The 17,459-nt window shown below is 46.2% G+C and overlaps 1 protein-coding gene and 1 long non-coding RNA gene across 3 annotated transcripts in view; one reads left to right on the plus strand and one right to left on the minus strand.

The window, feature by feature from the left end:
* Nucleotides 1-10,416, minus strand: part of HAO2 (hydroxyacid oxidase 2) — a 30,599-nt gene extending 20,183 nt beyond the window's left edge. For both annotated transcript variants that reach the window (XM_024108970.3, XM_024108953.3), the window contains exon 1: nt 10,280-10,416. The gene's annotated coding sequence lies outside the window, so the exon portion shown is untranslated. The remainder of the gene's footprint in view (nt 1-10,279) is intronic.
* Nucleotides 10,417-10,435: 19 nt separating this feature from the next.
* The window catches only part of LOC122173902 (uncharacterized), a 42,973-nt gene continuing 35,949 nt past the window's right edge, over nt 10,436-17,459 (plus strand). The window contains exon 1 of the long non-coding RNA XR_010599048.1: nt 10,436-10,565. This is a non-coding gene — a long non-coding RNA (uncharacterized LOC122173902). The remainder of the gene's footprint in view (nt 10,566-17,459) is intronic.

Raw genomic sequence — 17,459 nt, forward strand, 5'->3', positions numbered from 1 at the left:
GCAGACACAGGAACTGAGAGCTGGGAGACTGATCCACCACTGGTTCCTCAGCAGGGAAGAGGAGGCACTTGCTAGCTGTAATGCAGAGAAGTGAGGGGCTGGGGTGATGATGAAGGGGAGACTGGGATGAAGACCCAGAGGACCGATGGGTGGGGGCAGGGCTATGGACTGCGATGAGGACTCATAGACTCTTAGACTTTAAGGTCAGAAGGGACCATTATGATCATCTAGTCTAACCTCCCGCATGATGCAGGCCACAAAAGCTGACCCACCCACTCCTGGAATAATTCTCTCCCTTGACTCAGCTGTTGAAGTCCCCAAATTATGATTTAAAGACTTCAAGTCGCAGAGAATCCTCCAGCAAGCGACCCCTGCCCAGCAAGCGACCCCTGCCCCATGCTGCGGAGGAAGGCGAAAAACCTCCAGGGCCTCTGCCAATCTACCTTGGAGGAAAATTCCTTCCCAACCCCAAATATGGCGATCAGCTGAACCCCGAGCATGCGGGCAAGATTTTCCAGCCAGACCCTCCGGAAAGAGTTCTCTGTAGTAACTTTTAATATCCCATCATTGACCATTGTTACTAATTACCAGCGATGGCACATTATTGACCTATTGACTAAAATCACGTTATCCCATCAAACCATCCCCTCCATAAACTTATCAAGCTTAATCTTAAAGCCAGAGAGGTCTTTCGCCCCCACTGTTTCCCTCGGAAGGCTGTTCCAGAACTTCACCCCTCTGATGGTTAGAAACCTTCGTCTAATTTCAAGCCTAAACTTCCCGACGGCCAGTTTATATCCATTTGTTCTCGTGTCCACGTTAGTACTGAGCTGAAATAATTCCTCTCCCTCTCTGGTATTTATCCCTCTGATATATTTAAAGAGAGCAATCATATCCCCCCTCAGCCTTCTTTTGGTTAAGGTAAACAAACCGAGCTCCTTGAGTCTCCTTTCATACGACAGGTTTTCCATTCCTCAGATCATCCTAGTGGCCCTTCTCTGTACCTGTTCCAGTTTGAATTCATCCTTTTTAAACATGGGAGACCAGAACTGCACACAGTACTCCAAATGAGGTCTCACCAGTGCCTTGTATAACGGAACCAGCGCCTCCCTATCCCTACTAGAAATACCTCGCCTAATGCATCCCAAGACCGCATTAGCTTTTTTCACGGCCACATCACATTGCCAACTCATAGTCATCCTGCGATCAACCAGGACTCTGAGGTCCTTCTCCTCTTCCGTTACTTCCAACCGATGTGTCCCCAGGTTATAACTAAAATTCTTGTTAGTCATTCCTAAATGCATAACCTTACACTTCTCACTATTAAATTTCATCCTATTACTATTACTCCAGTTTACAAGGTCATCCAAATCTCCCTGCAGGATATCCCGATCCTTCTCCGAATTGGCAATACCTCCCAACTTTGTGTCATCCGCAAACTTTATCAGCACACTCCTACATTTGGTTCCGAGGTCAGTAATAAATAGATTAAATAAAATCGGACCCAAAACCGAACCTTGAGGAACTCCACTGGTAACCTCCCTCCAACCTGACAGTTCACCTTTCAGTATGACCCGCTGCAGTCTCCCCTTTAACCAGTTCTTTATCCACCTCTGGATTTTCATATCGATCCCCATCTTTTCCAATGTAACCAATAATTCCTCATGCGGTACCGTATCAAACGCTTTGCTGAAATCGAGGTATATTAGATCCACCGCATTTCCTTTATCTAAAAAATCTGTTACTTTCTCAAAGAAGGAGATCAGGTTGGTTTGGCACGATCTTCGTTTCGTAAAACCATATTGGAATTTGTCCCAATTGCCATTGACCTCAAGGTCCTTAACTACTCTCTCCTTCAAAATTTTTTCCAAGACCTTGCATATTACAGATGTTAAACTAACAGGCCTGTAGTTACCCGGGTCACTTTTTTTCCCCTTCTTGAAAATAGGAACCACATTAGCTATTCTCCAGTCAAAGAGTACCACCCCCGAGTCTACTGATTCATTAAAAATTATCGCTAACGGGCTTGCAATTTTTCGCGCCAGTTCCTTTAATATTCTCGGATGAAGATCATCCGGTCCACCCGATTTAGTCCCATTAAGCTGTTTGAGTTTGGCTTCTACCTCGGATACGGTAATGTCAACCCCCCCTCCTTTATTCCCATCCGTCATGCTGCCACTATTCCTAAGCCCTTCATTAGCCTCATTAAAGACTGATGCAAAATATTCGTTTAGACATTCTGCCATGCCTAGATTATCCTTAATCTCCACTCCATCTACAGTCTTAAGTGGTCCCACTTCTTCTTTCTTTGTTTTCTTCCTATTTATATGGCTATAAAACCTCTTACTATTGGTTTTAATTCCCCTCGCAAGGTCCAACTCTACACGGCTTTTGGCCTTTCTCACTCCATCTCTACATGCTCTGATCTCAATAAGGTAGGTTTCTTTGCTGATCTCTCCCATCTTCCACTCCTTGTACGCTTTCTGTTTTTTCTTAATCACCCCTCTGAGATGCTCGCTCATCCAGCTCGATCTAAATCTCATGCCCACGAACCGTTTTCCCTTTCTCGGGATACAGGCCTCCGACAGCTCCTGCAACTTCAACTTGAAATAATCCCAGGCGCCGTCCACCTTTAGATCCATAAATATGTTTGTTTAATCCACTTCCCTAACTGGTCGCCTTAATTTATTAAAGTTAGCCCTTTTGAAATCGTAAACCTTAGTCTCTGATTTAATTCTGTTAATCCTTCCGTTTAGTTTAAACAGAATTAGCTCATGATCACTCGAGCCAAAGTTATCCCCTACAACCATTTCTTCAACGAGGTCCTCACTACTCACCAAAACCAAATCTAAAATGGCATCCCCCCTCGTCGGTTCAGCAACTACTTGATGAAGGAATTCATCAGCTATCACGTCTAGGAAAATCTGAGCCCTATTATTGTTACTAGCATTTGTTCCCCAATCTATATCCGGGAAGTTAAAGTCTCCCATGATTACACAGTTCCTATTAGTATTTACTTCCCTAAAAACATTAAAGAGTTCTCTGTCCATATCCAGGCTAGATCCCGGCGGTCTATAGCACACCCCAAGCACTATCCCAGGGGAGGCTCTAGTAGTTCTTTTACCCAGTGTGAGTATTGCCCAGACAGACTCTGTCTTATCCATTCCATCACTTATTATTTCTTTACAGTTTACCTCATTATTGACATACAATGCTACTCCCCCACCTTAGACTTTGTTCCGGTCCTTCCTAAACAACACATACCTTCCATACCTGTACTCCAGTCATGACTACCGTTCCACCATGTTTCGGTTATTCCTATGATATCCGATTTCATTTCTCGGACCAGGAGCTCCAATTCCTCCATTTTGTTACCTAGGCTTCTCGCATTGGTGTATAAACATCTTAATTTATGCCGTTTGGCCTCTCTCACATTTGTTGTCCAATTTGGTACAGACACCGTACCGCCAGTATGACCTATTAGTCTAGTATCCATCCTCCCCCTCCTCCTTATGTCCAATCTCTTCCCTCCGGCTATATCCGTTCTTATCTCATCGTCCTCCCTCTCAATGTTATAATCTGGTGTGGAGATTAACTGTACATCTCCCAACCATCTCCCCCAAATTCCTAGTTTAAAGCTCTTTTGATGAGATGTGCCAGCCTCCCTCCCAGAAGTCTATTTCCTTCCCTACTTAGGTGAAGTCCGTCCCGTGAGAACAGTTTTCTGTCCCCGAAAGCCTCCCAGTGACCATACATCCCAAAGCCCTCTTTATAGCACCACTCTCTTAGCCAACTATTTATCATCACAATCCTGTCACCCCTTTGCTGCCCTTCTCTAGGAACAGGCAGAATCCCACTGAAGATGATCTGAGCCTCGATTTCCTTAAGTGTCTTCCCCAGCCTGGCATAATCTCCCTTGATTCTCTCCAGTGAGAACCTAGCCGTGTCATTCGTTCCTACGTGAAGGATGATCAAGGGGTTCTTACCTGCTCCTTTCAGGATCCTTTTCAACCGCAGGTCCACATCCCGTATCTTAGCGCCCGGTAGACAGCACACCCTTCTGTTCTCTGGGTCCGCCCTGGTCACAGGCCTGTCTAACCTCCTCAGTAAGGAGTCCCCAATCACGTAAACCTGCCTTTGCCTGGTGACAGTGTGATCTACTAATCTATGCCCTGTTCCCTCTAGTTGCAACCCCTGTCCATTCCTATTTTCCCTTATAATCTCCCTTATGCCATCCTGTATCCTCCTGGGGCCCAGATTTGGTGCTGTCTCCATCAACTCCTCCCCTCTTTCTATGGGACTAGCTGCTCTTCTCTTCTTCCTCACCCTCCCACCTTCAGTTACCACCTGCTGCACCCCTTCCTCGTTTTCCAAACACCCAAACCTGTTCCTGAGCTCTATTTCTCCTTCACTGGCCCTCCTTTTCCTTGGCCTGCTTCTCATGGTCACATGCTTCCACTGCCCTTGTTCTCCCCCCGGCATTCCCCTCTCACAGGCCTTTGCCCCTGCTTTCACCTGTACCCCTGAGCATTCCCCTTCAGCCACTCCTTGCCTTTGCTCCATCAGCTGCTCGAACCCCCTTCTAAACTCTACCAGGGTATCTATCTGCATCTCCAAACCTCGGATCCTTTCTTCCAGCAGCTCTATTAGGTGGCACTTCATACAGACATACTCTGTTCAGGCTCCCCCGCTAGGACCATGTACGTACCGCAGCTGCCACATGCAATCATCTGCATTGTGTCCCCTGCTCATGGCTACTGTTGTCTGTGCCCGCCTGCTCACCTGTGCTCTCCGCACCTGGGGTAACACAGCAGACGGGGCACCACGCCCTCCTGCCTCCCCTTCCACCTCCCCCTGTAAACTCCCACTCAAACTCCCCTGTTAGCAGCCCTGTTTGCTGGCTTCTGTGCCACTGCCTGGCTGGGTGGCCGCTTTATAGGTCCTCTCCTCAACCAAGCTCCGCCCCCTAATCAGGGCTCAGCTGCCCTCCCAGCACGCTGCCCCTACAGGCCTCTACACATACAAGCACTACAAAGACAGACGCAAATACAGATACCTTCTCCTCCAATGGAACTCCCACTCAAACTCCCCTGTTAGCAGCCCTGTTTGCCGGCTCCTGGGGGATGGATAACTGGGGCTGGTCCTAGGACAGATTGGAGGCATTGGTGGGCAGAAGGGGCCTAGTTTTCAGGGAACAGGGACAGAAGTCTCTAACCACTAGGGAACACTCTCCTCAGACCCTGGAATGGAACCCAGGATTCCTGGGCCTCATCATTCCTTTGCTGTCAGCAAATATCTGTGTAACCCAAAATGTATGCCTCATCCCCCTCCCCCTAGTAGCTGGCCCACACAGAGAATGCCAACCTACTACTGCTACCAGTTACTCTTTTAGTTCAAGTGGTAGAGGGCTGTGCTGTGGATTTAAAATTTTGAAACCTGAAGATGACCCATGTGAGAATCAATATGGTTCAACATGATGGAATTTTGGGGGGTGGGGGGGGGTTTCAGTTTGCTTTTTTAAAAAACCTAGGAAATTACTTACAAAAAATACATTTAAATCCCTTTAAGGTTGCAAAGTGAATCACTCAAAAGTTAGGAAATGCCACAGTTAAAGTTGCCGGTGCCACCATAATTTGGCTCCTTTGTGTGTATGAATTATGATACACTCTTTAATTACATGATCAAATACTAGTTTTTTCCCCATAGAATTTCTGACTCATTTAGTGCACAGGATGGCCCATGCTCAGGGAATGAATCAGGGCTGTGTAAAGAAGAACGCTGTTGCCTGTAAAACCCCTCCCTCATTATTGCAGAATCTGGAAGGTGTGAGTGAATGAAGCAGGGGATTGCAGAAAGAGAAAGGACAGTCTTATGGATAAGGCAATTGAATGCCGCTCTGGAGAATTAGATTCTATCCCTGCCTGTGCCGCAGAGTTCCTGTGGGATCCAACAAAAGCAAAAATTTTACAGTTGGCCACTAATTGAGTGTTCTTCATTTTCTGGATGCTTACATTGAAACAGAAGGGGTCTGATTTGCAGAAGTGCTGAGCACTCAGAGCTGCAACTGAAATCAGTGAGAGCTATAGTCCTAACAGTGCTATAAAATGGTAAGTTCTAGAGAAAATCAGGCCATAAGCATCTCAAATTGGCGCCCCAAGTAAGTGGATACTTTTGACAATAATATCTCTGTGCCTCAGTTCCCCATCTGTAAAATGGGAATAACAATATTAGAGGTGTTCTGAAGATAAATTTGTTAATGTTTGTGAAGCACTGATATTATAGTGATGAGCACCATGGAAAAGTCCCTGAGGAAATAATAATTCTGTATTGAGAGCAATGTATGACTGGTGTTCACTAAATAATGCATAGGCCCACACATTCAATGATGAAGATAATATTAATTTAATGAGTAGCTGCTCATTAAGTGAGCACTGTCCAATGTGTTCACTCAATGAGGCAGCGGAAAAAATAGCATGTGATCATATAATTAAAGACTGTATCATAATGCATACACACAGGGGGCTGAATTAAGATGGCATAGGCCACCTTAATTCTGGCATTTCCTAACTTTTGAATACTTGACTTTGCAACCTTAATGTTCTTTTAACATAGGGTTTTTTTTTAATGTAATCATATGTCTATAAGGGGAAATACTTCACAAGCAACTCAAATCACTTTCTTTGATGTCGGCCACAGTGTTAAATACACTGGGCCTAATTCTGTCTTCTTTGTACCTGTACAACCCATGGATGCCACTTAGGAATGAAAGAATCACAAATGTGGGCAGAATTTGCCCCTTGATCTTTTTTAGATAGCTAAAACCAGAACCTAGTCTAACCTTAGCTACTGCTTTACCAGGTTGTGATTATCCAGGTTAATGATTACTTAACTTGGCCTCAAGCAAACCCTGCAAATTATCTTCTGCCCTAATGTTACAAAAAAGCATTACTGATATGGCCAGAAAGCAGAATGAAGCTTATATTTTATGATCTCTCTGTCTCAGTCTCTGTCTCCATGCTGTCTTCTCCAAGGTTCAGCTGTCAGAAAAAACAATCAATAACAGAGAGTGTGGGCCAAGTTCAGAGAGAACATCATAGAATCATAGAATATCAGGGTTGGAAGGGACCTCAGGAGGTCATCTAGTCCAACCCCCTGCTCAAAGCAGGACCAATCCCCAACTAAATCATCCCAGCCAGGGCTTTGTCAAGCCTGACCTTAAAAACCTCTAAAGAAGGAGATTCCACCACGTCCCTCGGTAACCCATTCCAGTGCTTCACCACCCTCCTAGTGAAAAAGTTTTCCCTAATATTCAACCTAAACGTCCCCCACTGCAACTTGAGACCATTACTCCTTGTTCTGTCATCTGGTACCACTGAGAACAGTCTAGATCCATTCTCTTTGGAACCCCTTTTCAGGTAGTTGAAATCGGCTATCAAATCCCCCCTTATTCTTATCTTCTGCAGACTAAACAATACCAGTTCCCTCAACCTCTCCTCATAAGTCATGTGCTCCAGCCCCCTAATCATTTTTGTTGCCCTCCGTTGGACTCTTTCCAATTTTTCCACATCCTTCTTGTAGTGTGGGGGCCAAAACTGGACATGGTACTCCAGATGACGCCTCACCAATGTTGAATAGAGGGGAATGATTACGTCCCTCGATCTGCTGGCAATGCCCCTACTTATACAGCCCAAAATGCCGGACTCTGCACTTGTCCTTGTTGAACCTCATCAGATTTCTTTTGGCCCAATCCTCTAATTTGTCTAAGTCCCTCTATATCCTATCGCTACCCTCCAGAATATCTATCACTCCTTCCAGTTTAGTGTCATCTGCAAACTTGCTGAGGGTGCAATCCACGCCATCCTCCAGATAATTAATGAAGATATTGAACAAAACCGGCCCCAAGACCGACCCTTGGGGCGCTCCACTTGATACCGGCTGCCAACTAGACATGGAGCCATTGATCACTACCTGTGGAGCCTGACGATCTAGCCAGCTTTCTGTCCACCTTATAGTCCGTTCATCCAACCCATACTTCTTTAACTTGCCGGCAACATCAATGGATGGCTGTGTTACATGTTGCTACCAGTAGGTGGTGTAAGTGAACATACATTAGAGGTGGAAGAGTAAGGCTGTAGTAGGAAAAGCACCCAACAAAAGCCTGTAAGAAGGTGCAAATTAAAGCAGCCTTTACATCCTCCTGCTGGTTCATTTTCCTGTGTCCCTCTCCACCCTTCTATAAATGATACCAGCCCTACACACATTCACCAATATGCAATCCTCACTTAGAACATTTTTGAATTTGGTCTAGAAAATTCTGAAAAGAGTAAATACAGAAACCTGCATCTAAACCCATTCCAGAATAAATGCAGTGCAAAACTATGTTCCGCTTCATAGTTAGAATTAGTGCTTGGTGAAAACTGCCAAATATTTTCCATGAATATTCAGTTGACTTTTGTAATGAATTCATGACCCTTTGATGTTTGCTTTCTGTGAATATTGTAGCAAATGAGTATGTGCGAAGGCAAATGTATAACATTTGGAGCAACTATAGGAGAATATTGGCACAAAGACAATTTTGAAATTGTACTTGTAACTGTTCACACTGGAAATATGATTCTTAGTATTACTTCATCTAGTCAGAGAACAGAAATAACACTGCATGACATATGTGTGCAGTCAAAGCAGCAGGAATGTTGAATATCAAATACTTGCCAGTCAAAATGGGTTTATATGGAAAACAGATCCTTTGAAACTAACTTGATATCTCTATTTTTTATAAGATTATATAAGTTTGATTGATAAAGATAATAGGGTTGATGTAATAGATTTCGGTAAGGTGTTGACTTGGTATTGCATGACATTTTGATTAAAACTTGTATGATTTAAAACTAATGTAGTACATATTAAATGAATTAAAAACTGGCTAACAGATAAGTCTCAAAATGTAACTGTAAACAGGTAATCATTACTGAGTGGGTGTGTTTCTAGTAGGGTCCCACAGGGATCAGTTCTTGCTATTCTGTTTGCTATGCTATGCTATATTCTTGCTATGCTATTTCATATTTTTCCTGGAAGAAAACAAAAAATAATGACTGCTAAAGTTTGAAGATGTAAGTACCTACATGGGGAACAAATATTTGATAATTAGCTCTTCAGCCTAACAGAGAAAGATATAACGCAATCCAGTGGCTGGAAGTTGAAGCTAGCAAATTCAGACAGAAAATAAGGTGTAAATTTTACTAGTGGAGCAATTTATCAAGGGTCATGGTAGATTCTCCATCAATAGCAATTTTTACATCAAGATTGGATGTTTGTCTAAAAATACTGTTCTAGCAATTATTTTGGGGAAGTTCTAGGGCCTGTGTTATGCAGGAGGTCAGACTAGATAATCACAGTGGTCCCTTCTGACCTTGCACTATATTAATCTATGAACTATTGTGAATAAGCTACAGACCAAGAATTATTCACAGAAATGATTTGGAGAATAATGACAAAATATGAAATGAGTGTGAGGTGTTTCCTCATAATTCACAAAACAGAAAAAGAAGCAAAATTTGTTTAATAAACTATTTGTTACTAATAGTTTTGCAGGCCTAGTTAAAATAGACCTTTTACAGTGCAAATGAAAATGGAGGTGCTTCAGACTAGAAATAAATGTGCTGTTTACAATTTATTTTTTTCTGAAAATACCCAGGAGAGTGCTCGAGCCCTCTCTGCTATCCTCCTATATTAATTAATTAGGAGTTGCAACCCTTATTGGGACCAGCACTTCAGATAGCCACAATGTGAGCTACCAGGTTGGAAAGGCGGCCAAATGATGACAACCTGTGCTCCAGACATAGAGAAACACATTGGCTATGTAGACAAAATCACTCAACCAAACTTCCAAGAGTAGATATGGCCTGTCTCACTGACAGACATGTTTAACTCTCCACTAAAAGATAGGGACCTGTAATTCTCCACTAGAGCAACTCCAGTAATAGTTGCAATATTGGAGGCAGTAGCGTAAACAGGACTTGGGTGTTTTTGTCACTGTGTCATCTTCTCTGCGAAGATGACACAGTGACATGTGCATGAGGTACACATCTGCATGATAGCAGACAAAAGGGGAACCACACCAGAGGAGAGTTATAGGACTTAAGTTTCCTAGTGCAAAGAAAGCAAAAGTCACCAAGGACAAATATGAAATCAAATTATTTCACAGCAGGAAAAGCAGGAACCATAGTCACCCAGACACAGCCCTCATTCATCTCTCAATCATTTGAAAAAATCAACTTACTTTGGGCTTTAAAAGCAAGCAGAACCAGGTGAGACTCCAGGCTTCAAAGTGGATTACAGACCTACAAAATGGCCACTATTTATTTTCTGGAGTGAATAAACAACTACGAGAGATTAAAGCTTAACCCACCAGCAAACTTTGTACTTTTATGTTTGTCTAAATTTGTTCTGAAAGAAAGTTCCTGCTAAAGACACAGATCATATTTATTACAAACTGATTGCTTGGCAAACAGCCCTGGGAACTGCTGGGTGACAGTGACTGAAGGCAGTGCAGTCATCAATGGAAGGTAAGGAGCCATTGCAGCAGAATGCAGCATACTTGGGACTGGATATTGCAGTGCAAAGATTACTGGACTGCAGCATCCCAGAAGGTAATGCAGAGTAAATAACACTGAAGCGTGTGCAGAGCAGGTCCAAGGCCTGTATGGGGTGTATGGCCTCCCAGGGCACCATGCTTTGGGGCTTCAAGGATTCACATTCTGGGAGCCCTTCCCTGGTAGCATTTGTCTAAGACCAACCCTAGTTAGTTGCTCTGAACACAACCATATTTCAGATCCTATCCCAGAGATGGGAGGAAAAGAGATGGACACTTTGAAACATCTTTGGTGCAAATACCTTTGAACATCACCAGTTCCTGCTGATACCACTTTTCCCCTCCTTTCCTCAAATGGCACGAAAAAGAAACCCCACAGTGAATGCAAGTACAGGACACCATGAATGGGGTGGGGGGAAGAGCTTAGTTTTTCTCTCCCTAGTACCACTCCCCTGTCTCCTCCATTGGGTAAGGTGCGGGCTGTGGGCTACCAGAAACAACAGGCTGCTGTTGTGTTGTGTCAGAGTTATGTAGTTTTTAAATCAGGGGTTCTCAAACTCGGGGTGGGGACCCCTCAGGGGGTCACGAGGTTATTACATGGGGAGTCGCGAGCTGTCAGCCTCCACCCCAAACCCCGCTTTATATCCAGCATATATAATGGTGTTAAATATATAAAAAAGTGTTTTTAATTTAGAAGGGGGGTCACACTCAGAGGCTTGCTATTTGAAAGGGGTCACCAGTACAAAAGTTTGAGAACCACTTGTTTAAATAAATATAATGTAAGTGTTAAATATAGACCCTCTGTACCTCAATAAGAACAGGCCCTCATACTCAGGTCTGTGGGGAAAAACCCCTCTGATAGGCTGTCCTTCCCCATTGCCTCCTGGGAAAATGCTGCTCCACGTGCTGCAGAGCTTCTTCGTCTACCCTCAGCACATGGAGCAAGCAGAGGTCCCTTCTACCCCCTCACTTGTCTAAGGGGTCAAGAGCGCTCCCCAAGCTCTCGGCCCTCCTGCGTCCCAGCTGGCTTTGCAGCTTTGTCTCTCTGGCTGCTAGTGCTGCCCCCTCCCCGGCCTTCCCCTACCCCTCATGCCTAGGGAGAGGTGAGAGAATCCTGCACGCTCTAGTACTGCCAAGCCCAAGAGTTCAAAAAGCGTGAATCAGGCTCTGAAAATTCATGATTTTGGCTTTAAAATGATGAGATTTTAAAAAATAACAAATGTTGGATTATTTGTATCTGTCTTCTAGTTTGGGAGCCTTTTCGGTTCACATTTTCAAGCTTTTCTCTGCAAGTGTAAGAGCTGGAGACTTATTTTTTTAAATGAAAGGTGAGATTCTCATAAGAATGGCCCTACTGGGTCAGACTAGTGGTCCGTTTAGTTCAGTATCTTGTCTCTGACAGTGGCCACTACTAGGGCTACAGGAGGAATGTACAGAACAGTGCAGTTGGTGTGATCTACCTTGTGTTCCCCTCCTGGCTTCTGGCAATCAGAGGCTCAGGGATGCCTGGAGCATGGGGTTGCATCCCTGATCATTGTGGCTAATAGCCATTGATGGACCTGTCCTCCATGAACGTATCTAGTTCTTTTTGAACCCAGTTTTGGTCTTTACAATAGCCCCTGGCAATGAGTTCCACAGATTAATTGTGTGTTGTATGGAAAAGTACTTCTTGTTTTTTATTAAACTTGATACCTATTAATTTCATTTGGTGACCCTTGGTTTTTGTATTGTGGGAAAGGGAAATAATACTTCTCTATTCACTTTCTCTACACCATTCATGATTTTATAAACCTCTATCATATCCACCCTTAATCATCTCTTTTCTAAACTGAACAGCCCTCATCTTTTTAATCTCTTCTTATATGAAAACCGTTCCATAGCCTTGATCATCTTTATTACCCTTCTCTGAACCTTTTCCGGTTCCACTATCCTTTTTGAGATGCGACAACCAGAACTGGACTAAAATGTTGGTGCACCATGCCTTTATATAGTGGCATTATGATATTTTCTGTCTTATTTTCTATCCCTTTCCTAATAGTTCCTAACATTCTGTTAGCCTTTTTGACCACTGCTGAGCAATGAGTTGAAGTTTTCAAAGATCTATCCATGGTGTCTCCAAGATCTCTTTCTTGAGTGGTGTAGCGAGGCGGTGGGATACCCCACAGCCCCGCTGAGGGCCGAACCTCCCCTAAAACCAACATGGGCGGAGCCACTGGGTCCAGCACCTGCCCCTCAGAGGTCACAGCGCCGACCCAGAAGTATAAAAGCCCACCTGCAGAGCTCAGTGGAGAACAAGCCGGCGGAGAGAGCAGACGGCTGTGGCCGAGCTCCCGCTTGGGAGACAGCCGCAGGCTGCGACCGGCCTGCTGACTTACCAGGCCTGTCGAGCCTACCTCTCACCCGGTACCCTGAGGAGGACTGGCCAAGCCTGCCCCGTTCCAGCTATCCCGAGGAGGAGCTGAGCGTACCCTTTGCTACCTACCCGGAGGAACCGATGCTGGTGGAGAGCACCGAGGACACTAGTGCGGCCCAGGTACCCTATGAGGGGGAGTGTGGAAGTAGCCCGGGGGCAGCCGACCGCAGTCTGGCTGCAGCACTGCCAGAGCCGATGTCAGTGTGTTGCGGCCAGGATCCCCACTGACGGCAGCAAGTTTCCGCCACTGCTAGGGCCCCGGGCTGGGACGCAGTGGAGTGGGAGGGCCTGCGTCCCCCCTGCCACCCATTCCTTGGGTGGCAGACTCCCCCTTCCTCCTGGCCTAGAGAGGCTGGGACCTCTTGCTCATTGACTCAGCCCCTGTTTAAGGGCCTGGGTTTCTGACTCACTGTTTGATTGCAGCCCAGGCCCTTAAGCAGGGGCTGAGTCAATGTTTGTAAAAAGAACAGGAGTACTTGTGGCACCTTAGAGACTAACAAATTTATTAGAGCATAAGCTTTCGTGGACTACAGCCCACTTCTTCGGATGCATATAGAGTGAAACATATATTGAGGAGATATACCGGTATATACACACACATACAATCTCCTCAATATATGTTTCACTCTATATGCATCCGAAGAAGTGGCCTGTAGTCCACGAAAGCTTATGCTCTAATAAATTTGTTAGTCTCTAAGGTGCCATAAGTACTCCTGTTCTTTTTGCGGATACAGACTAACACGGCTGCTACTCTGAAATCTGTCAATGTTTGTAGCAGTCCAGGCCCTAGGTCAGGGTGGGGCAGCAATCAAACAGTCAGTCAGAAACCCAGGCCCTTAAGCAGGGGCTGAGTCAATGTTTGTAGCAGCCCAAGCCCTAGGTCAGGGCGGGGCAGCAATCAAACAGTCAGTCAGAAACCCAGGCCCTTAAGCAGGGGCTGAGTCAATGAGCAAGAGGTCCCAGCCTTTCCAGGCCAGGGAAAAGGAGAGTCTGGCAGAGGGGACGCAGGCCCTCCCACTCCACTGCGTCCCAGCCTGGGGCTCTAGCAGCTGCGGAAACTCGCTGCTGTCAGTGGGGATCCTGGCCGCAACACACTGACATCGGCTCTGGCAGTGCTGCAGCCAGACTGGGGTCGGCTGCCCCCGGGCTACTTCCACACTCCCCCTCATAGGGTACCTGGGCCGTACTAGTGTCCTCGGTGCTCTCCACCAGCATCGGTTCCTCCGGGTAGGTAGCAAAGGGTACGCTCGGCTCCTCCTCGGGATTGCAGGAAAGGGGCAGACTTGGCCAGTCCTCCTCAGGATACCGGGCGAGGGGTAGGCTCGACAGGCCTGGTGACTCAACAGGCCGGTCGTGGCCTGCTGCTGTCTCCCAAGCGGGAGCTCGGCCACAGCCGTCTGCTCTCTCCGCCGGCTTGTTCTCCACTGAGCTCTGCAGGCAGGCTTTTATACTTCCGGGTCGGCGCCGTGACCTCTGAGGGGCGGGCGCCGGACCCAGTGCCTCCGCCTACGTTGGTGTTAGGGGAGGTTCGGCCCTCAGTGGGGCTGTGGGGTATCCCGCCACCTCGCTACAAGTGTTAACAGCTAATTTAGATCCCATCATTTTATATGTATAGTTGGAATTATTTTTTCCAATGTGCATTATTTTGCATTTAACAAAGTTGAATTTCATCTGCTATTTTGTTGCCCAGTCATTCAGTTTTATGAGATCCCCTGTAACTGTTTGCAATCAGCTTTGAACTTAACTGTCTTGAACACTTATGTATCATCTGCACACTTTGCCACGTCAGCGTTCACTCCCTTTCCAGATCATTAATGAATATGTTGAACAGCATAGGTCTCAGTACAAATCCTTGGGGGATACCGCTGTTTACCTCTCTCCACTGTGAAAACTGACAGTTTATTACTACCCTTTGTTTTTTATCTTTTAACCAGTTACTGAACCATGAGAGGACCTTCCCTCTTAGCCCAGGACTGCTTAATTTCCTTAATAGCTTTTGGTGAGGAACCCTGTTAAAAGCTTTCTAAAATCCAAGTATTGTACACTGTATTGACTGGATCATCCTTATCCACGTGCCTGTTGACACTCTTGAAGAATTCTAATAGATTGGTAAGGCATGATTTACCTTTACAAAAGCCATGTTGGCCCTTCCCCAACAAATCATGTTTATGTATGTGTCTGATAATTGTGTTCTTTATGATAGTTTCTATCAATTTGTCTGGTACTCAAGTTAGGTTTACCAGCCTGTAATTTCCAGGATTAACTCAGGAGCCCTTCTGAAAATTGGTGTTACACTAGGTAACTTCCAGTCATCTGGGTCATAGTAAGTTTCAGTATAGGTTACATACCACAGTTAGAAGTTCTTCAGCTTCATATTTGAGTTCCTTCAGGACTCTTGAGTGAATACCAGCTAGGTCTGGTCACCGATTACTGGTTAATTTGTCAATTTGTTCTAAAACATCTTCTACTGACACATCAGTGTGGGACAATGCTTTTGCTTTGTCAGCCAAAAAGCAGAGCTCCGATTTGGGTATCTCCACCACTTCCTCTGCAGTGAAGACCAATGTAAAGAATTCATTTTTCTTCTCTGCAATGGTCTTAGCTTCCTTGAGTGCTCTTTGAGGGTAGATGAGGGAGCAGGGCAGCCCCAGCAGAGCAGTGGCGGAAGACGCAGAAACCCAGGGCTAAGGAGAACAACAGGAATGGGCACAGCAGTAGCAGAATATGAAGATGTGTGTGGGGGGGCCATAGTTGGTGTTGGGGTTTGTGGACAAAGGAAGTAATTAATTCCCTGAGGGGTTGTGGGTGGGTGGAGGGTAGCCGACAATTTCTTAAGGGGCATCTGTGTGGGCATGTGTGTTGGATGGGAAATTAATTGACTAGGAGTAGAATTAGGAATTTGAGTATTTGATGGTGATGGGGGGGATTCTAGCTGCACTGCCTTGGTTTGGGTTTTAGTGTTCAGGGGAGCGCACATCAGCTCCTCTCCCGCTGAGCTGAGGAACTACACTATCAGCAGCCATGTCTCAGCTGTTGATTTTGTGCTGATTACAGTCATTGGTGGCCAATTGCTGCTGTAGGTACCAGTGAACCCCTTAGCGTAGATAAGATAACCACGTTTTGCTCCAGTGGCGTTTACCCTTGCTTGAAACCCTACCATAAACTCTACTGGTGCCTGTCTACAGTAAGGTCTGTTGTGATAATTGGGCCTACAAATTTACCTTAATTGTGAGTTCAACTGTAAAAAAGTAAGTGCAATTTTTTAGGCTGTCACAATGATCTATAATATCAAATGTTGATGGGAAATGGTATGAAAGGGAGACAGACTGAATTAGTGCAAACAAAAAAAGGCTTACTGATATAACTCATGGGCTATGCTGAGATCATGCTTGGTAAACAAGAAAAGTGCCAGACTGAAAAAATCAATGAACCAAAATTGGTGTGTCAAAAATTAGGCCTAATTGGTGGATAAAATAATGAATGTAAGAACTATTCTGCCCACTACTTCCTTTGTGGGTCCTTAAACAAAGAGACTTTGGGCACAAAAATTGGCTACTGGAGTGAGTTTCACCATGATGGCGCCCCTCCCCGCATTTTCTAGGATCCAGGCCTTCCTATTGATCCTGAGAGATGTCCTGACCACACTGAGCCAGAGAGATGGATCCAGGTGACATCGCCACGTCTACCGGCTCCAGCTGGGGTGAAAGAGCTCCATCCCAACCCATCTAATTTCTTCTATCTTCCCCAAAAGGAAAGTAGGGTTACCATACTTAACAAATAAAAAAAGAGGACCTTCCACGGGGTCATGGCCCTGCCCATTTCCCACCTCAGCCCCGCCCCAACCCCGCCCCTTCCCCACCCCAGCCCCGCCCTAACTCCGCCCCCTCCTCCCTCCTACTCCCAGCCATGCGGAAAGGGCTGCCCGAGCGCTACCGGCTTCATGGTTTGCCGGGCAGCCCCCAGACCCTGTGCCCCCGGCCGGCGCTTCCCCAGCGCAGCTGGAGCCTGGGAGGGGAAGCGCCCAGCCGGGGGCGCAGGGTCTGGAGGCTGCCCGGCAAACCGTGAAGCCGGTAGCGCTTGGGCTTCGGGCAGCCCCCTCCCCTGACTCTTCGGCTCTGTTTAAGAGCCGGGCTGCCCGAGCACTACCGGCTTCGGGCAGCCCCCATGCCTCCGGACCCTGCGCCGCCGGAGCCTGGGAGGGGAAGTGCCCGGACAGCGGCTGGGGTCCGGAGGCAAGGGGGCTGCCTGAAGCCCATAGTGCTCAGGCAGCTCGGCTCTTAAACAGAGCCGAAGAGTCAGGGGAGGAGCAGAGCCGCCGCGGGAGGGGAAGTGCCTGGCCGGCATTTTCCCGGACATGTTCGGCTTTTTGGCAATTCCCCCCGGACGGGGGTTTGAGTGCCGAAAAGCCGGACATGTCCGGGAAAAAATGGACGTATGGTAACCCTAAGGAAAGTA

The sequence above is a fragment of the Chrysemys picta genome, chromosome 1 (assembly GCF_011386835.1).
Source record: "Chrysemys picta bellii isolate R12L10 chromosome 1, ASM1138683v2, whole genome shotgun sequence".
Classification (NCBI taxonomy): Eukaryota; Metazoa; Chordata; order Testudines; family Emydidae; genus Chrysemys; species Chrysemys picta.